This window comes from Vollenhovia emeryi, unplaced genomic scaffold (assembly GCF_000949405.1).
Source record: "Vollenhovia emeryi isolate VEMERY1.0 unplaced genomic scaffold, V.emery_V1.0 DF939123.1, whole genome shotgun sequence".
Classification (NCBI taxonomy): domain Eukaryota; kingdom Metazoa; phylum Arthropoda; class Insecta; order Hymenoptera; family Formicidae; genus Vollenhovia; species Vollenhovia emeryi.
The window spans coordinates 2,095,963-2,117,981 of NW_011967243.1; positions in this window are offsets into that span (position 1 = coordinate 2,095,963).

Genomic DNA, 22,019 nt, shown 5'->3' on the forward strand with positions numbered 1-22,019 from the left:
GGCCTTTAGTGCGGAACGAGTCCTCCCGACAATTATCAAGTACAAACGTACATGTACATGTCTAAAGTCCACGAGACGGTGGATCGCACGCGCGGAGGAACATTCATCTTCTTCATGTGCGAGGTCACCGGTCATCAAGACAAGCTCGTGTGAATTAATGATTTCGCCGATGACAATTGGGTCTTCGTCATTGTCTCCTCGATTGATTAAACGCGAAATGGAGACTTGTTATTCACAGCAGCGCGGACTTTACACGATGGCTGTGGATGCATTGTCATTTGCCGAGGCAAATGTGTAAATACGCAAAGCCTGCAACGTAAATAATCAGTTTGCAAGTTTCTAGTTTATATTGGATCGCAATTATAATCAACGATGCAATCTCGCGAGAATAATTGATAGCTCGAACAGAATTTGTGCATTAATTACACCGGTATTATTTATGCGTCAGCTGTGACCGATGAGAAAAACGGTGTTATTAATAACGTTCTCTTTTTATATCCGATACGATAAAGTGGATAAACCGTGCGTCGACCGTCGTGTATTTTTACAAATGCGTAGAGATTGTTACGCATTCGGAGAAGCGTCTTGCTATTTTTATTATCTTTTTTAACTTTATTTTATTATCTTTTGATAACTGGCCGCTTCGCACTCGCCAAAAATTCTTATGCAATGTCTACACGTTTCTTTTAGTCACATTACAACAACATACACAATTCTCTAAACATAAATAGTTTCCCCAAGACTGTTGGCCACGAATTTTTTTTAAGTGTGATATATTTGTTTAATACACTTTCATACACTCGCTTTATACGTGTGCGAAAAATTTGCAATCGATCCTTGTAAGACCGTCGTTTGCTTTCAATTTTCAAGCATCACGTTTCTTCCTTCCCGTTGAAACTTGCCGACCTCGATTTCGTGGAGAACACGCTTTGGAAAAGCATCCGTTCTAACAACAAATACCCGCTGCTGTATAATAGTTTCCTCTAAAAGTCGATATCTTTTCAGATTGAGGCCCCCCCGAGTGTAATCTCAGCTCTGAAACATATTCTAGAATTTGGTCGAGATTCTTACGTTATACGGAGTTAAACGTAGCTTCGGGTCTACGTAGCTAAGTACCTGATTAATTACGTAGATGCACAGACGAGGTCGAGGTTTATCTAATGAGAGTACAATCTACGCGACAGAGCAAAGTCGTTTGGACGGCGCTCGCAAGAAGACGCCCGGGATAAACTACGTGCCCGAAGATGTTTCCGACTCTCGGCGCTCGCTTTAACTATAAATATTTTCTTACGGCAAACGCACTTCGCGATCACTCAATTTGTCGTGTCGTGGGGTCGAACGATGCAAATTGCATCGCGGAAATATTTTGGCGAAAATTACGCCTTTCGAAACGAGCATTCATTCAGAATTTCTTGTAGGGCTGGTGTAGGATCTATGGTTGAAATTATATCGAGAGATAGTCTTTTTAAATCGTATTCTATTTGCGTTAGGTAACTAGTTTTTCGAATAAGCCGCATCCTTTTAACAGTCTGTAATATTTCTTCTATTAGTAGGTAAATGTACGTCTCGATCGAGATCGAAGAGAAAGTTGCACAAGGCACAATGAAAATTTTCAGAAATACAGTTGAATTTCTTCAGTGATTGCTTGCGCTACGAATAGGCCGGCATACACGTTTTCGCAGAAAACGTACGTTTGACGGAAATTGCATGGCGCCTGGGACTATCGTCAGCTGCAAGAGGCGGCCCAATAACACAAAGTGCTATCGAAGTATCGATCGAAGCGGAAAGATACGCGGGCGGACGATCTCGGAAGAAGTTAAGCGATTTTCGTCGGGCGAGGAAGCGGGGAACAAACGCGGGATTGAAAATTTATCGCAGCCCGTGGCGAACACACGTTGCGATATAAATGGATATCGAAGTTCGGGATAATAAAGTTAATTACGCCAATTACGGTAAACGACGTGAGAGAATTATTCAGTCGAAGAATGAATCGATCGCTCGCTAATAATGCAGAATTTTATTTAGAGCCGCCCGACGAAACGGAAGACACAAAGATTCCCTTTAATAATCGTCAATTAAGACCCGATGCTCCGGCGTCTCGCTTACGGCACGAGAATCTAATCGCGTGATCCGTGAAATCGCTCGCAATAGTCGTAAATCACCGCGCTTTCATTTGGAGGGAGAATTTTCTGCTTGGGAACACTTTGATGAGACACTTCCATTTGTCCGAAGGTAAAGCGCCGGATGAGTAATGAAACCGATTCCGGGCGATATCATTCGCATTCGTGATGAGAATGCTGGGGACAATTGTCTGAAAGGCGTCGGATAGACGTGTTGGAAAACGTCTTAATCTTTTAACGGCTTCCTTCCGCCGTGTTGGATGAACCATTCGTATACGGATTAAAGTCTTCGCAGATCTTGTTAATGTCTTCAACATTAATTGCGATTAAATGTAACGGGAAATAATTTAATTTCGAATTCGAGAAATGAGAGGGGTGTTTCCGCGGAATAAAGGTACCTTAAAGCCAATTTCTTTCCCCCTTTGAATTTCGGAAAAAGTTAAGGATGACATTTTCTCCGGAATAAAGTTCGTGTCATTAATTAAATTTTATTTACATTTTAAGCGGCCGAGTCGCCTCCACCCGGTAGTTAATTGCTATTCACTTTGCCTGTGTAGCGGACTTTAACTAAATAGCGCTGGCATCCCGTTGCGTCGCCTTTTAGAAACGTTTTAACACCGGAAAGCTCTTTCGAGGACACGTACAGGCGCGAATGAGAATAATGGTCCATTGGCTATACTCTCGCACGTACATACACACACACACACACATCACTCTACTGTCTGGATACAAAGCTCGGGCGCGTTTAGAAGAAATCACAATTTGTTGAACGTCAGAGAAACTACTTATAGTGTACCTCGGATAGTCACCGTTGTGCGCGCGCTACAAATCCGTGTTGACTACTCGTTCCCATTTTAGATAAGAGCTTTCGTAGTCTTTAAGCCTTTAAGGCAATGCCGTTCTTTCCTTTCTCGGGAATCAGTACTTTTCACCGTGTGCGTAATGGCGCGAAGATTACTTTCTCTCTTTATCTCTTTCCCCCTTTTTTTTTCAAGAAGTATACTCTGGCAATTGTCCCACAACGCGTGATATCGCGTCCGTGAACGCATTCCGCGAACGAGACGCTAAGAGCGCGTTCCTGAGAATCTACATCGATGATAAAAGTTTATGCTGGAAGAAATTCGAAATCGATTTTCCCATAGAATGCAGACCAACTCTATCCCCCCGACGTTCTTTAAGTTTCAACAACGCGCACGGGCGCGACACTATTTTCCTTTCCCGCGGTTTTATCTTAACCGGTTTCCGCGTTTCAATTAGAAAATCCTCTCGATCTCCCTCTCTTGTTTTTTTCGAGCGACTTCTTTTTAGAAGGAAAACAGAATCGGCGATTTTCGTCATAATCTCCGGATTTTCCTGATCGGAAAATCCGTTTTCTTTTTTTTGTGCGCGCGACGTAACGTTACGGCACGCTAATGTAGAGGGAAAACCGTGCATTTTTCTTTCGCGCTCATCCATATTCCGCTCCAAGTTTTCGCGCGGCTACCAGGGCATTTTCCGCGCGAGCGAGAGAGAGAGTTCAGACGGTGATGTAGTAAGCCCGCGGTTTACCCCTTGACAGGGTTGGACTGAAAAGGATTCCTGGTGTCGTCGGGCTAAATGACCAGGACGCCCACGAAGGCGGCGGGAACATACGTCATGACGTGTAGTATCCTTCGTGCCGCTTGCGACACTTTTCACGGGCGATGTAGCAGAGTGCTATGGTGATCAGGATCGCTATGGTGATCCCCATGCCTATGCTGATCCAGATGATCTCCTCGTTTATGCCGCTGTAACCCTTTCCTGAAACGAGACTGGATTTATCTCGCAATTCTATATGCGACTATTTGAATATCAAAACGGCGGTCCCTCCTCGCGAGCGAGGTGGCCTTTGAATACATTTTTCCGGCGTATATTGTGGCGTATGAAATTTCGCAAAATTTGTTAGAAACTAAATTCCAGTGCGCCGTTGTTGTCTTGAGAGGAGAATTGTATCCGTAATCTTTCGAGCGACAACATTTGGATAGCGACGCGTAGGCGACGCACGTGGGTCTATAATCAATATTTAAATGACTCGCCGGCTTGACTGACAAGCTTGCGAGAGTGCGATTTGCGAAAGCTTTATTCCTATGTTACTTTCAATTTCCGCTGGAAACAGTTCGTAAAATAAGACCCACGCAAATCGCATTTTCTGTCAATCTCCCTTGGTCCTTTGAACGCTGATTACGAGTACAATTTTATGTTATTGTTAAAATGTATAAATTTTATGAAAGCATTGATATAATTTTCTTCTCATAAACGTGTCCCATTTGATCAAGCGTTTTACGTTTAAAATACGCTTCTATCCTTCCGCCATTTTTATAATTTCCCGCTATGAAACCCGGCTTTCCGCCTGTCGTGGCAAATGCGCCTGCTTCATTTTGACGAGTTCGTGGAAGATCGACTCGGGAAGATTTACGAAACGCAGCGTAAACTACGAGATGTCTCACCATATTAGGTATACTTAAATAATTCATTTCGGACAGTAATAAAAACAACAATAATCGATTTAAAATGCCAATATAAAAATGTCAGATTTGCTGTCATTTATTATTGACTTTCGTAATTTAAATTACGATGCGATTTATATCGCCTGATTTTTGCGCAAATTAAATTTTCACGCTCGCTTTGGACGATCTAATTTGCACAAAAATTTACACCGGAATTTAGTAAAATTTTTATATGCCGCATTGTGCACATGTTCGGATTCTTTATCTTTCACGTAAATACATAGAACCATAAATATTTCATCGTGAATTATATATGTTAACTAAAACGCGAGTTTTTTACGCAGACATTACGATCACAGCAATCGACGACTGTTAACAAATTGATTGCTGGTACCTAATTTAATTATCGCGTGCCGAGTATTTAATTTAAGGTCCGGTTTCACCAACGTGTAACTTTAAGCTTAGCTTAATTCGTTCTTGGTCTCCTTCCAACTATTACCTTAGAAAGAGACGGGCACGAATTAAATTAAGATTAAAGAGACGTTTTGTGGAGCCTAAAGGCTGCTTTATGCAAGCCCGTAACTGTTAACTCATCGTTAAAAATTGTTGACTGTAATCGGTTCATTTTTACCGATTCCGACATAAGTTAACACACAGTTAAGCGTCACGCGCTCGTCTGCGATGTGCAAAATGGAGAAAACGCAAAAGTGTGCCGCGGCAATAGTCCATTCGTTAAAACTAATACGAAACGCAAGAAATATAATATCCGCGAAAGAATGTTCCATTGTACAACGTATTTACAACGCGTGCTTTTTCGTAACGTCAAAAAAAGTCGCCCGTTACGCCGTGCTCGGGTTTGTTTACGCGTAGGTCGGCCGGTCGCGGCGGGCGGGCGGGCGGGCGGCCGCGCGCTCGCTACATTCGTGCCTCGGCGCTCGAGCGAGCAGGTCCTGCGTGCGTCACGTCGCCGCTGTCAGACGTACGGCAAAGCTCCACACGCGATCGTCTTTGCAAATACTCGAAGAATATCAATCGCACACGAGCATCCGCGATTAACAGGCCCGTTTCCTGTCGCCGCGTCGGCGAGCCGGCGCAGTAAGCCAGAGTGAGAAAGATCTACTTGTCTCGCTCTAATTTGTCGCGCCAGTCCACCGGTGTAGCGGCAGAAAACAAGCCCTAAAGCCGCTAATTTACGCCGGAATCGGTAAAAATGGTAATCGTTTCGAGTCGCGACGCCCGCGAAAGATTTCATTTTCAACGTAGGCAGCTTCCGATTGGTCGACTCGGTTTGCCGCGGCTCTACGCATCGATACAGTCTTCGTCCGCGAAGTTGCCAACTTCACTCCCGTACTCGGTCGGCCATTGCACAGAGCGGATCGACGCGGGATCGAGCGGCGGCGCCGCGCGTCCGATTAATTAAGCGAATCTAATCCCGCGCACGGACTTGTGATCGATCCTGCGTCTAATAACTCGGTAAGTTCGCCTCTCGCACGTCGGCGGTTCGTCGCGGTCGCGCGTACGGACGTGATTTACTCGCTCGAGATCGCGCCCCTCCGTCACCGTGAGTGACGGGGGCGTCGATCGTGTTCCAGAGCCTTCCATTCCGCGGACGCTCGTCGGCCTCGCTGTCAAGTCGCGAGTTTCACTCAATTGTAACATATCAGCGGAGCGATCTCGTCCTGAAATACGATCGAGCGTTGCCTATCATTGAAAGCGCGGGAAGCGCGCACGAAGGTGGAGCTTGGGGGAGCAGCCGGTGCTGCACCCGCGCCGTGCGACTCTAACGGCGGTGTCCCCGCGCTTCGGGGCGCTCGCCGTTGCGCTAATTCGCGAGACGTCGCGTCGCCGGCCCCCGCGCGGCTCGTGGCTGCGCGATATTGTTCCCCCGTTCGCGTTTGTTCCCGCCGTCGAGGCGTAAACGGGTCGCGCCGGGAGTGCCGGGAGTGCCGGGAGGTGTCGAGCGTTGTCGAACGGTTTCGGCGCGATTATCGTGCGTGTGCGCGTAATTATCGGGTGTCGTTGTGTGTGTCGCGTCGAGTGTTGTGCATCACGGACGCCGGAATCTGAGAGGAGGTGGAGGCCCGGGGCGAGGCGTCGGGCAACGGCGGAGCAACCGTCAGGTGAGCGATTTACTTCAGTTACGTTTAATTATACATACAATTATATACAGGGCCAGCCTCACGAACGTCGGTTCCCAGCGAGAAATGATTCGTCGATCGACGTCGAAACGATGTCGAATCGACGTCAATTCGACGGTGCCGATGTCGATTCGACGTCGTTCCGACGTCGATCGGCGAACTTGAGCCAGCTCGCTGTCTTTTTCTATCGTGTTCTCTTTCCTTCTCGGTTAGCGGTTGACCGACGTTTGCGAAACTGACCCTCGGTCGTTTTTTTTTATCCCCGTTTGAAAAGTGCCCGATTTTCCAAGTTACGTAGTCACGCGTGTCTTGACGATTCGAAAATCGTGTAGTTTCATTCGACGCCTGTTGAAAAAGCGAATAGAACTGTTCGTAACGGTTGTATCTTGAGATATTAATTATGCTGTTCTCTCGAGCCTCTTCTAACATTCGTATATACTTGTATTTTACAGGTGAGAACTGGCGACTCCGCTGCTGCGCATCGTGTGAATGTGAGTAATTAATTGTTTTTTTTTCTTGCACCAATATCGAGGCAATGGATCTGTGAGAATTATATTAGATACGTGAGAATAGAGGAAAGTCCTCTTTTACGAGGATTCTAGCGCGAGTAAATTTTCCACGTCCAAATTCAATGGCAAATCTTTTTCGTCAGCGATTTGCCACTAAACAGATTACGTTAAAAAATACGTGTACATGAAATAAAAGATTTGAGAAGTTAGCCTTTGCCCTTGTATCACCGATTGGCGTACAAGCATTTAAATTTACGCTGATAAGAGCTGCGGCTGCAGTAAAATACGCCGCATTATTTCTACTTTTGTGTACGAGATAATCAGATTCTTGCTTTGCTACGACTGTTTTTACGTTTAAATGAGAAATTGAAGATTCAAGCTCGGAATATAAGGATATTACGGAGATACGAAGCGACAAAGGATATAAGGCCCGGTTTCACCAACGTTGTTTAACTTTAAGCTTAGCTTAATTCGTTCGTCGTCTCTTTCTAAACAGTTAGAAATTGAACTAAGTTTAAAGTTAAGCGACGTCGGTGAAACCGGACCCAAGAGCCAGAACGAATGTTAGTGTCTACATTAATTTAATTTTTAAATTTATTGCGATAGGCTTAAGAAATTCATTTAGACGTTAACATCCGCCTTGACTCTTGTATCCTTTATTACTTCGTATCTGTGATCTCGCATCAGAACCTTATGAATTTTATTTCGCTATTACAGAGTTAATCTAGTATACATCTCATCGAATTATTGTCTCGAAATGGGCTGACTGATTAAATATTTAACCCCGGACAATGTATAACCGTCCATCGATTTATCGCGCACACAAAAATGCGCGCTAGAAATAAGTTATTATCGAAATGACTCTTTTATATGCGCTATACTGAAATTAATTCCGATATCAGCGACGTAATAATGAGACGTAAAAATTCACAAAGATACCTGTCGCGAAAGCGTAAAATATTCATACCGCGGTATTGATTCCGCGAGAAATCCGCTATAAACTTTACGTCTCACGTCATCTCCCTCGAAAATTATTAAACTCCGCATATTGAACTTTGCACATTTTAATGAGAAACCGAACCAAGTTTCTTTCGGCTAATGAATCGAGCGTCCATTGATTCAGAACTCATTGTTTTCGTTACAACTTCTGCCGCGTTTATTCCTTCGAGCCAAAAAATACCACATAAGCTGGAAAGAGATTGCATAGTAATAGTACGATAATAAGGGCAAAATAAATAGATGAAACTTGGCGATGGGCGAGCATACGCATGCTGGTCTAATTCAATGAGTGGTTAATACAAGCGACGCTCGAAAGGTTGCTTTTGTCCATAGACATAGTAAATGTAGACTGAGCGTCCCATTGAACAAGCCGAAGCCTGTGAAGAGAGAGACAGAGAAAACTTAAGAAGAGACTTTCTTTCTCTGTCTCACCATCGCGATAAAGGAGGCGCAGGAACGTTTCTTTTGTTTTACGATGATGTAAGACAGAGAAAGAAAGTCTTCTTAAATATTCTCTCTCTCTCTCTCTCTCTCTCTCTCTCTCTCTCTCTCTCTCTCTCTCTCTCTCTTTCTTTCTCTCTCTTCTCTTTCTCTCTCTTTACAAGCTTCAGCTTATTCAATGGAACGCTCAGTCTGTATTTGCTATATCTATGCTTTTATCCGACAATTCGGAGATTTTCATTATTGCCTGTTGCAAGAAAGTCGTTATTACACCGCAAACTCCAACAGTTTTTGTTTCCGCGTAATTTAACGCTTGTTATTTTGACTATCGCGCTTAAAAGCGCTCCCTTGGACCATTACGATAACGACGGCGAATCTTAAAGTTTGTTGTCGACGAAATTGTAGTTGCGCCAGTATTCGAACGGCGCTTGAAACTTAAAGTACGTCCGAATTACGCGCCACGCAACTTATAAAATAATACCGTAGCTGCAGAACGTTAGAATTTCGCAGGACATTTTTTTTATCCTTCCGCATTTTTAATACCCTTATTTTAATCCCAACAGAATAATGCACTCTTTTTTTGTCGTCCCGCGTAAATATTCTACGTTTCTCTAAATTCTAAATATCACCGTGGTAAAAATAGAATAGGCAGAACTTAAAGCCCGATGCTGGCGGTAATAAGCTAACTTTTCTCTCAAAGCTTTCTCTCCCTGCAGAGAATTTTCCTGGAATATAACAATATTCACTTTTTATACACGAGCGGCAAAAGTTAAAATAAAATCGTGCTGTACAGGTAAAAATGTAAAAAATGCTTTTTAGGATTTCTGACACGGTAATATTTAATGTTAACGGAATATTGATACGAAAAAAAATATAAAGTACGATGAAATTGTATGTGCGATATAAATTAATCAATGAATGCAATAAAAAGCAATTATTGAGTAAAGTTTACACAGAATCAATTTCTACATACATGATATAATACAAATGCTCGAAGTTAACTTCTAAAGCTATTGCGATTTCGACATTCTCTCTCGCTCTCTCTCTTTCTGTCGTGCGTTGGAAATTTTTATTTAGATTGATCTCTATTAAAATGCATTATTAAAGTATGTTATGAAACGTTCTTCCATTAGCTTTATACTTTTCAGTCTTGGATATTCGTGTAATTGTTTTTGAATTGTGACGACAGCACGCGCTTTTTGCGAAATTTCGTACAGCAAATATATTATTAAATATAAAATTTCAACTTTAACCATTTTATTTTATCGACCGATTTGAGTGGCATTTGTAAGATCATACCATACTCTAAAGGCGGCTCACGCTCCAATCTTCCCTGAGTCTCTATACTCAAGATCGATAAGTCATTTTGAAACGATATTCCGTAACTTGGAGAAAATCCAATTTCAAGTGGGTACTAGAGATCGACATAGAGAATTTTACTTGGAAATTATGAGAGGGCGGGTTTACTGGCAGTTGGCCCAGGGTCAACATTTTCGTAAATTTCCCACTGCGTCCGGTAAACATTAGCACGATTTTGGTCGCGCATTATTGATTTCGTCAACAATTTCATATGTCGCTGGCAAAAATGCGCCGTGTGTTTGACCATTTCATGTCATACGGCAGAGCGCGGTCTCGAGCAGTTGCGTGACGTTACAGTGGCGTAATATAATCGAAACTCGATTCACATTCGAATCTCGTACATATTTGGAGAGTAAAGATAAATTTGAAACATTTATGTAAAGAGATGGTATAGGGTTTTTTTATTTCTTTCATAATCGTGCAGGACACCGTAGAATATTAATATCTTGTGTAACCAAAGCACATTAATAAATACTGCCAAACCTTAAAGAAAGAAAATAATATTTTAAACGACAGCTAATAATTTCACATATCTAAAATATAATAAAGACAATAATTTTTCTAAGGCTCTATGTATAAAACATTGATTGAAAGAACGCAATGCAGGGAGGCAATAAGAGCCAGGCGCTAGATGTTAGGTACGGATATAACAAATTTATATTATTTATTTGATTTCTCTTTTTATAATGCGACATAAATTTTTTCACTCTAATTGCGGCCGTCATAACACACAATAATATGTTGGCACGATAGGTTTTTTTTGCTTTCGATCGTCATTTAAATGGATCACATGGGATGGTCGAAACGTTTGACATTGTCAATTTCAAATAAATAATATAACAACGAAAGAGTGTAAGTCGCCAGTAGTTTATTAGCAGTAGAAAGAATTATTCAACGACGTTAGGCTGGCAGATGTCTTTATTAATTAGATTTCGTGAGGAATCGTCGTTGAATAATTCTTTCTACTAAATAATATAAATTTGTTATATCCGCACCTAACATCTAGCGTCTGGCTCTTACTACTGCCCTACATTGCGTTCTCTTAATCAGCATAATAAAGATAGAATAAATTTTAAGATGTCATAAGAAACGGGAGTGACATTAATATACACATTTCTTTTCTGCGCGAAAGGACTTTAATTCACCGAAAGGGAAAGAATTGGCTACTAAAAAAAATGCACTCATTCCTCGTAATATCACGAGCGTAAAGCAAATTATACCGAGATTATGGAGCAATTATTTTGCTATGATGCATCGTCGCGCGGAAATAATGCATGGGAGAAAAATCCTTTCGGCAATCTGTTACAAAATTACGGCACTTATTGCCAACCATGCCACAATCATACCGTAGCAATTTTTGTTGCAAAAACGTACTTACATTCAGATTTACAGCACGTGTGATAAATTAATGATTTACTGCAATTACAACATTAAAATATTGCTCTGGCACCAATGTGGCATTGCTTGGTATATACCTAATTGAACGATATCCACATCCATATTACCGTTGTAGTGAGAGCTATAGATCCCAACTTTACCCGCGACCCGTCCACCACCCGGCATGTTTGTGGCTTTTTCTTCTCGGGGTTCGTCACCTGAAAGGGAAATTTTGTCGCTTTATTACAGCCACGCCCTTTAAAGGCTACCAACATAATGACGTTTTCCCTTTCTTCCTCCTCACTTTCAACTTTCTCATATTCTTTCATATAATACCTTTTTACTATTCATCCTCCTTCCCCGGGCACCTTTTCCCTGTTACTATAAATCCTATCATCTTCTTTGCAAGCGTAATACGATTTCTTTACGGAAATATCTCTCAGTTTATTAAGTTAATTAAATCGAGCTTATTGAAATATAACCGCATTAAATAAATACCAGGCTACACGTTAGTTGTAATATTTAATGGCATTTAATTAAGTTTTTTTCAAATATAGAGCTTATAAATTATAGAGCTCCTCAAAGTTTGGGCCTTTATGAATTCTGCGCTCTATGCAGTCAATTTGAAAATATCCCTTAGCTCAGATGTTACGATGCATTGCATAAAAATTGCGTAGAAATGGAATAATACGTTCAACTATCACGAGTCTCTCTAGGACGCATAGAAATATCGGAATGACAATAATTGCGGCCACATAATACTTTAAGTTACAATTTTATCGACGACAGTATTGCAGTCGTTAAATATTCGTCGCGCACACCTCGGCGCCGCTGAGCGCCATTTTGATGGAGGAAACGAGCGGAAGTCGCGGAGTGATAAATAGAGCAAACGGCGAAAGACTTTCACGAGTCAATTTTTTCCCCTCTATTCAGTGTCGGATTTTTCCAACGGGAAAATTGCGATCTCTTTCCAATTGACACTTGCGACAATGATATAACAGAAATATGATAGAAATATATTCTAGTGTTTTTTTTATATACGTATAGTTCGTATCGCGAGAGAAGAATTTAATTTTTTATCAATTTCGGATCAAACTGTACCATTGTAGATGTACAATAAAATAGAGCGTAAAAAAAAGTAGCGCCGATTGCTCGCAATAATATTCAATGAATACTCCCCTGAGACAGCAAGTAGTTATATAAAAAAATAATATTAAAAAATAATAAGAACACAAGCGATTCTTCATTAATTATAAAAAAATAACCTTATATGAAACATAAATTCATTCGATAAGTGCAAATGCATGTATCTTTGAAGTTTCTCTTGCTGAAGATATTTCAGAAGTATTTATAAGATTAAATTTTTTTTTAAAGAATATTTCAGAGGCAAATTTTTAAAAATATACACATGACAAATATTATATGTTATATTTGAACAAATGAAACCGGCGTATTGACCTGTGCACTATTTTTCGATTAGTGTATTCGTTCATCAGGTTATTGCACATTCAGCTGACTAACGTCATAAAAGAATGCGCGGAGATAAATTAGAGACGAGCATTTTCCTTTATTTATCGCCCGCGACTGTACTATTGGTACTTTAGTATTTATAACGTCAGCGTTTTCTTGACCATACGTGGCATCTTTAGCAATACAGAAAATTTATTGCGAAAAATATTACCTCAGCTGGCCTTTAGTATTTATCTCAGCCTCGAGAGCGAACGCATTAAAGAACATGTACTTGCACAGATTACATTTAGCTTTTTCGCGGCTGCCTGATGCCATACGTGCAAAGGTACGAAGAGATATAAATCAGGGACGGGGGTGGCGAGAGATTTCTGATCTCTTTGAATTTCTGCGTGTGTCACTCTCCGATTTCGGGCTCGTCGCCGCGTTGCTGAAAGGCTCCTTTTGCAACGAGCAAGTTTGCGGCCCTGAGGCGACGCGACGTCAGCATCGATCAAAGAATTTGCTTGTTAGCGGCACACCGATAGAAGCGAATCCATGTGGGAGGAAGGAAGGGGGTCGTCATACTCGTGTTTCTCGTACGAAAGGAGAGCACCGATGTGTACCTTGGAGACTCGAAAATAGGGTGCTTCACGCGCATCTCTTCAACTCCACCTAATCGCCGAACATTTCCCCCCTCGCGATTCGCACTCGGCCAAGCTGAAAAAAACAATTTTTTTTTATATATTACAACACAATTACTTTATGTAACACGCGAATAGATTTGCTCTCTGACTCGAATGCGAAGTAACGAGAATTATAGCAATAATATTCAGGGGGGAAACATAATTATTATTTTAGTGCATCTATTGTATAATGCGCTCGTTGTTATGCAACTATCGCATTATATTATTTTAATTAATTCATATACATACATATATATATATGTATGTGTGTAAATGGGTACCCGTACGTGAACGTACATTTGGTATTTGTACATTTGAAATGTTAATGCACGTTATATATATTTTTGTATGATAAATTAGATATTTTGATCATAGAATGTGTTACGCCTAAGAGTTATTTGTTATATAATGAAAAGGAAAAAGAGGACGGTATTTTGAGAGAATGACAAATGTTGCTGTAATTCTTGTTCTCGCACAAAATTAGAATTCACAATCGCGCTGCGAAATTTTTATCTCCCGATCGCACTGAATTTCACCGCTCTCTGATCTAAAGAATAAAGCAGAAGACGTGATCAAGCGTTCTAATGCAATCTCGCGTTCTTTCAAGCCGAACACTTCTTTAAGCTCGCCAAAAGCTGCTCCACGGAGCAAAAAGATTATTGTTGATGACTCCTCGATTTGTGATTTTCTCGATCGGGGGTTCTGTAAACATCTAAATCACGGAGGTAGACATTTTTCCTTTATCATCAGTTGAAGAACTATGAAATTTTTCCTCTTGAATTAGGCGCGTGCCAGTTTTTCCTACGAAGTTAAGTCCTGAAAATTTTTGTTTCTCTGTTCGCAGTGATATAAAGATCTGAAAAATTATTAATAAAAAACACACAATAATATAAATTACTATATAATTGTAATTAAAGTGTTTACATTACGAAATCTTCGCAATTTATCTCGTTTTAGGAATGAGTTTTCTTAATAGTCAATAAAAATGTTGGCGTAAATGTATAATAAAAAAGATATTCTTTTCGGATTACACTCTTCGCGTTTCTAAAAATGTTTGCGGGGAAAATTTATACGAGGGCTGCATGCAATCATCTATTTTTAAATCATATAAATATCGATGGCTTGTGAGAGTAGTAAAGAAAAGGGAAAATTGCGATATGTTCTTCTTATCTATTTTATCCTCTGCCGAACTTTTCACGAGAGTCTTGCCAATTAATTCTAGTCTCGTTCAGAATGGAACATTTCTGACGTTTGATTAGCACAAACGTCTTTGGCATTTCAGCTTCAGATTCTAGAATCCGAGGATTCGCTTCGAAATGGCACTCCAGCATTCAAGTTTCGGCGAATATGCGCCTGAATTCAAAGCGCCCTTTTGCGTTAAGTACGTAATTTTGCGGACTCGGTTCTCGAAATCCGCGCGTGACATCGTGGCGTGATTATTCCCCGGGCACTTCTTAATAACGCTCTTCGCTTAAGTGAGATCAACAAGTTAGTTTCGTTACACGTCGCGAACACGCGTCGCTCTCGTACGCGCTCGAGAGCGGCCCTTTGTTTTGCACAATTAAAACGAGTCCCGTCGACACACCAGACCGACATTCACAGGCTGTCCGACTAGGGACAGGGAGCTTTTGTCCCGCGGAGCGTTTTGTGCGACGACCACTACTACCTACCGTCGAACAAGCAGTTGATGCTGGCCTAGCTGCAACGCTGTATCCGGTCTGGTGTCGCGCTTTGACGCGTTCGCAATTAGGCGCGATGACATCCGCGTGCTCGTGGTTTATTAATTAACGATGGTGGCATTGTTTCTGGAAAGTGTGGTGTGGATTTAGCGGCGCGGCCGGCCGCGACGAAATTGCGAGTCTTGTGGTCTCTGCGATGGCAATTGCATCGCATATGATGCTGTTATAGCTCGGCCGTACATGAGTGACGTCGAACTCGCACGATTGTCCGCGAATGAATTATTACTAGTATAGAGTCATCGAAACGCTTGCACAACTGTCGAGCAAATAATTATTGGGGAAATGAGATTTTAGTCACGTGAGGTTTTGCGAATTTATCATTTCATGGATCTGGGAAAATTGTGTTAAATTTACATTACATTTATTTCAACATCATTATACGCAACATTATGAAAGATAATTTTAATGAAACGACCCCTTTGTCATATTCTTAATCTAAACTTTAATATTATCATTGTAATGTAATAACATTTTTAAATTATTTTTCTCTTTTCATAATTCTCATTAGCATTTACGCGAAAAGTATCTGCCGCTTGGAGCAATTCCAAGTTTGATTATTATTTTGCGTTTAATACGAAGTTAGTTATTGAAAGACCGACCGTTCTAATTAGCAAAATTAGTGAAACTCCATTGCTCGAAGCTGCAATCAGTTTCTGTGCGAGTTTGTACGTCAATGTAGCTTACCGCGGCAAAGCGATAAGAAACTATTTCGGTCGCGGGGACAATACGTCTTATTTACAATATTGCACAAAATAGCGGAAATATTTTCTCGAAGCTCTATTACCATTTATCCTCTTAAAAACACGCTAATAATTGCGCACAGATGAAGATCTTATATTACATATTTTTTTCGTGTATTATTCTTTTTACGAGGAGAACATTTTTTTCGTAAATGGACCTTGTCCACCTGCCATTTGCAAACGTTATTGCAAGATTCATATAATATTGTTCCAACAATAAGTTAATTTACAGTTTGAAGTAGGCGGACTTGTTTCTAAAGTTCAAACGGACTCGATTAACCCAAGTAGCACTTCTCCTTATATCAAAGCATTCGCTCCGGATTTATATTTTGTATCTTGGCTACTATTATCAAAGGCTTAGATATAACTAACGTTGTTACCACTGAGCTTTGCCACGTTCGTAACCTTTGCCTCGTGCATACAGCTGCATTTTGCCCTGGGATTTAATCATAATTGCATAAATTTCAAAATGAATTCCATATGATTAAGGATCCATTTGAATATCGCGGACTTTCCATATAGTTTTCGTAGTAACAATTACTTTCCTTAACTCATTCATCATTGTAATTTGCTTGTCGATATATATAAATGTCAAATGTGACGAATATTAGGGTACTGTTACATTTAAACACGATAAGTATCTTTAGGTTACCGGCAATAATTAGGGTACTGTTACATTTAAACACGATAAGTATCTTTAGGTTACCGGCAATAAATAATAATGGATAAGTTTAGTTTATTTTAACTGGCACGTGTTTAATAAATAAAAAATAAAAAATATACAGTACGGCGTTTCGACCAAGGGTTTGGGTCCTTATCAAGCACGCATTCTAAAGAGAGCAAACCAATAATCGGAGTTACACTCTTATCATAGATACAAATAAAATTAAAATATACTCTTACATTTGTACGACAAATTTTTTACGCGTGTTGATTGACTGCGGGATAGTAAAAGTCTCGAGTATCTAGAAATTTTTTAGCCTGCAGCCAATCAATACGTTTAAAAATTTTGTCGCACGACAAATCCTGCAGGGCCTGAGCAGGAAGATTGTCGTAACCATTAACGATTCTGTCGTAAGACTTAAGTCGGTGTCGGAAGTCAACGCACATAGAATTGTCGCCTTGCGATGCGATGAATGCGACATACGTCTACGACAATTCCTTGTGCGTTGACTTCCGACATCGACTTGTGCGTGCACCACTCAACTTTTTGCACTGTCGAATCTTTAAATGCCCGCGATAGGCCGAAAAATTATATCCCGGAAACGGCGTGACAGTTTTGCATTTTTCGGGACAATTCGGGACAGTCTTATCTGTAATTATACGCGGTCTATGGGCTTTTCATGGCGAGAGTCTTTGTTTCCGCAAAGATGTGCGTCGTTAATGAGTGAACAGTACGCGGTTGTCTCCGCGCGGCGGAGGATGCCGCTTTTGTTTGCCCCTCGCTGCGTGCCCTCGCTAATGCAATCGACAAAGCGCCCTGGTGTTATTGTTCCTCTCGTCAACGTCATTGTCAATGATGAACGGCGCGCGGCTATTCACAATTCCTATTAGCACCATATCTGCTTCCACGCGATTGACCGAGCGCGATTTCGACTTGGCCGGAACACCGCGATTTTGCGTCGCGCTAATTTTACGCGTTAATTTCGCTTAATTCTCTGGCGAACGCGAACTACCGAAGATTCTGAATAACAATTAAAAAGTTTACCCTATTCTTTAGAAAGAGGAAATACACTGACATGACAAAATTAACATTAGAACTTTGTATTTGTTTCCAAAGACGCGGTATAAAATGTACGCAGGTATAAAAATGTAATATCTAATAAAACTTTGTTTGTGAAAAGGAAAAACGTTACGCGAGGTGGACAAAGTAAAAGATGAAATTTTGAAACTGAAATGTTTCATATATTTTGTACACGAAAGAGAGTGAAAAGTTTCAAAAACGTTTTTATTCGTTTATATTAATGTTGCTTATAATTTATTATAAAATTCAATCTTGAATTTCGAGTTCTAAAAGCAAACGGCATATAATTATTAGAAGCTTATATTATATACATTGAACGTCGCTTATTTTCGTAGTATGTTTTATTTGGAATGAATAATAGAGTTATTTCAGTGAACAACAGAGTAAACAAGCAGTTGCTAAAAGGAAATAGCTAATCAACTGCATCCACTGCTATGGTAGCTTGTCCCGTTTCTGTAAATTATCCAAACAATCTTTCGGCATTTAATTTACAGATAACATAAAATCTTGTTTATCAATTTATACAAACCTTTATTGGTTCTTTCATAGAACGTTAAAAAATTTATTTATTTATTTACTACAGAGACTGCGTCACGTTTTGATTTTCCTCGTAATTAGATTTTGTATCTTGTAATTATAAATAATAATCATTTGCATCTTGCGTGTACTAACGTTTTATTACGATATAAGCCAAGCGGTCGAATGAGAATGCATTTCTGAATATAATTGGGTTAATAAAGTTACGCTTAATCTTTCAGTAGATAACCGGAAATATAGTTAATTACAATACGTGCCTGAATGTGGCTTGGCGTGCACAAACAAAACCTGCAGATATACTCTCGCAGCACGTATTTGAACTTTTCTGTTCAACTATAAGTAGATAACTTCGTGTCTCTTTCGGCCTCACAAAGGCACAGGGTTAATAGAGTGAAACTATCATTTTGCAGTTAAACAAACTTTACGGAAATGCCGAGACAGATTTATGCTTGGGGAAACGAGATTTTGCTGTTAATATCAAATATAAAATTTATGAAGGATGTAAGGAAAGCTTTTGAAAGTGTGCACCGTTGGCAAAATTAGCATCTATTAGTTATACGAAGACGTATATCGACGTCTTTGAGATACACAGCGTTCTGAAACTACCGCGTCTTTTTACGAGTTTAAGGAGTCAATCTTGCCTAGGTCAATAAGTCAAACTCATCGACGATATCGAAACCGCGTTGTCGAAATAATGTTGCGATATCAAATCTCCGTTTGTACGCCATAATGTGGCCAATTTCGATATTCTTGTAGAATAAATTTGCAATAATTCCCTCGTGTGGTACTTTTATCTAGATTGTCAAGTGAGGTCACACGATGTCGATATCGTAATAATGGCGTGATACGGTAATTGGGAAATTTCCGCTTATATCAACTTTCACATTTCTTTCGGGGTGAATTAACAGTAATTCTCTCAATACTATTATCCATGTTGGACTATTAACGGCGACTGCATATGCCTGCGTATACCGATGAAAACTTTTCCCAATACCGTGTTTGCCATGTATAAGTGCCACTCGCGGTTCATGTGCAGAAACCTCAATAATTCGATTCATTTTTACACGGAGCAGTTCTGAAACTTCAGTGGCTCGCGCGTCCGTTTCGCGAATATGCGATACCAAAGCCCCAGCGGTGCCGTGAAATTCGTCGCAAAAAGTTGGACAAAGAGATGCAATTTCGCCTGACTGAGAAATTTTCGTGACCAGAATGTATTTTACGTCGTGCTAATATTTGTTTTAATTTCCGGCCTCAATTTGTAGATTGATTCATTGATCCATTATTCCTTTTTGCAGTCAAACGTATATTTATATATTTATTTATCCGCATCTCGCTAACGTGCAATGAAGTTTAATTTTGATTACGCGATAAAATTGGCATGTCACGGGAAAATTTCACCTTTTATTTTTTTTTATATACGAAAGAGACATGAATTAAAAACCGTCACACAGACCTGGCGTTTTTCTAAATTTACACAGTAAATGTGGACTGGCCGTGCGATAACATTGAACGTCTAGCACACCGTAATTTTTCATTTTAAGTATTTCCATTTTACCGGAAGCAAAATATGAAATAACGGTACTCGGTATTTTCTAATTCTACTACATAAATGCACGGAGTATACGTGAAGTTACCCCCGAGCCATCAGAAAGTAATCTCAGTTAACAGTAGGAAAGTTAATAATAAAGTTAGAAACCAGAATGCATTTATTATTTCTCGTGCGGAAGTTATTAAACTTCGGAACATACATACGCTCGTGTAAAACTCATTTGAACACAAGATTTACAATAGGATTCTGTAAGGTCTTGAAAAAACATTCGACGCGTTATTGCCTCGAGAGGCGTTGAATAAAAAAAAAACTGTTGAAAATGAGAGATTCTTGACGTCAGAAGCATCTTACATGTCTTCAGTAATTACCACGTTGAACGACGGCCACGCCCTGTTGACCTTTAATAATCTTTGCTTTCCTTTTTCGCGGAATGTCTATTTTTATCGCGCCGGATAGGGAAAGTTTTACCCGGCCGACATCGGGCTAAAAATGGTGTAACGTGGCGTCGCTTGACGGCGGGTAAGGCCAAATCCACGTATTTGGACAGATCGATGAAAATTCAGAAGCGAGGCGTTGTCTCTCCGCATGGGCTCCGCGGGCAGACGACGACTTCGCCGCGAATATACGCGCTGTTATATACTGAAATTACAGGCGTATCGTTTGCCGGTGCCGATGAGTCGATCAACCGAGTCGGAAATTCGTCGGAAATACGATTACCCTCCATTTCTCTGCCCGCCCATCCCTGCCGTTCGCGCGCGTTCTACACTTTCATTAAACAGCTCCGCGACTGACTAGCTCGGCGATTTTTAACGCTCACTGATGCGTACTCTTTCACCTCGATAAACCAAATTTAATAGTCCCATGAAAAAAAACTTCAACATTTAATTGACTCCGTACAGCGATAGTATTTAATTGGTTTTTTCAAAGCTCAATATCGCCAGAGAACGTGTATAATATTAATTTGTCCATCGGCTACTAAAACGGAACATTAATATTTGCAAATCTATAAAGAAAGTTGTTGCCGAAGTAAGAAATTTTTATCTAGGATTCCTGTGAAATTTCTGTAAAATTTTTGAAAACTTGGATCTACGACATTTAATCGCGTCGTTAATATATTATTAGGTCGTTCTTGTCGCGTTTTGCGTTAGCCTCGTAAAATCTTTATCGAGTAGAGCTGTGTAGCAGAGAGAAATTTTTGTAATGGAAAAGCATAAAATATTTCTACCAAACTTGCTTCTTCAACGTACATTGGATTCTACAATTCCAGAGGCGACAGGCCTGCAATGGCTCCCTATAAACGTCGGCCTATCAGAATACGGTCGCTATTGTCTCCAGGGTAAAATTGAGACTCTCGTGCGCGTTCTCCCTGGCTTTCTTTTTCTCGAGTGTCGGAACAGCCTTAATAGGGTAAAATAACGGCACTGTATACGGTTTCCCAGGGAATTCCGCAAAGTTTTAATCGTAAATTATTTATCCAGTTGCCGAAAAATTATTACCGGCTCAAAAATTGTTGCTACAAAGAAACTATTTTCCTTCCTCCGGACGATAAGCAGCATCGATAATGAATCCGCGTCATTAATAATTCTTGATGTCTACTTTAAAGTCAGTAATTAATAATTACTCGATCTCACCATTAATAATTCGCCAAACAGTTTGGGTTTATCAACATGGCGCTTTCGAGACAGGCGGCGAGTGAATAATTAATTGTTTTCGCCGTGAAAAGTCGCATGTGAAGTATCGTATAAATAATGAAAAATTGGCATCTGCTCGAGCACGAATTTTCGTTTATGGAGGAAGAAATGAGAAACGGAGCCAAAATCACGTTAAGTATAAATCTTTTGACCGGCAAAGGGAGTCAAGGTTGTGCCGGATAGATCGATCCATCTTGATCGAGGATGTACTGTACTCGCGCCAAGTGGATCGTCCCTCTGCTCGATCGGACAAGAGTCTGGCGACCGTGCGCCAAGTAGATCGCGTCGTTTCAGTCAGACAAAGAGAGCTACATATATCACGCAGTAGTAGCACGCCTTTTAGCCAGACCTCTCAGCGATAAACACTAGAGACGGCGACTGTTGAGCTCGCGCCACGAGTCCCACAGTTAACAAATGGATCAAAATATTATACACGGAGAGAATTTTCTCTCAAAATTTACCCTGAAAAATCGCGTAAT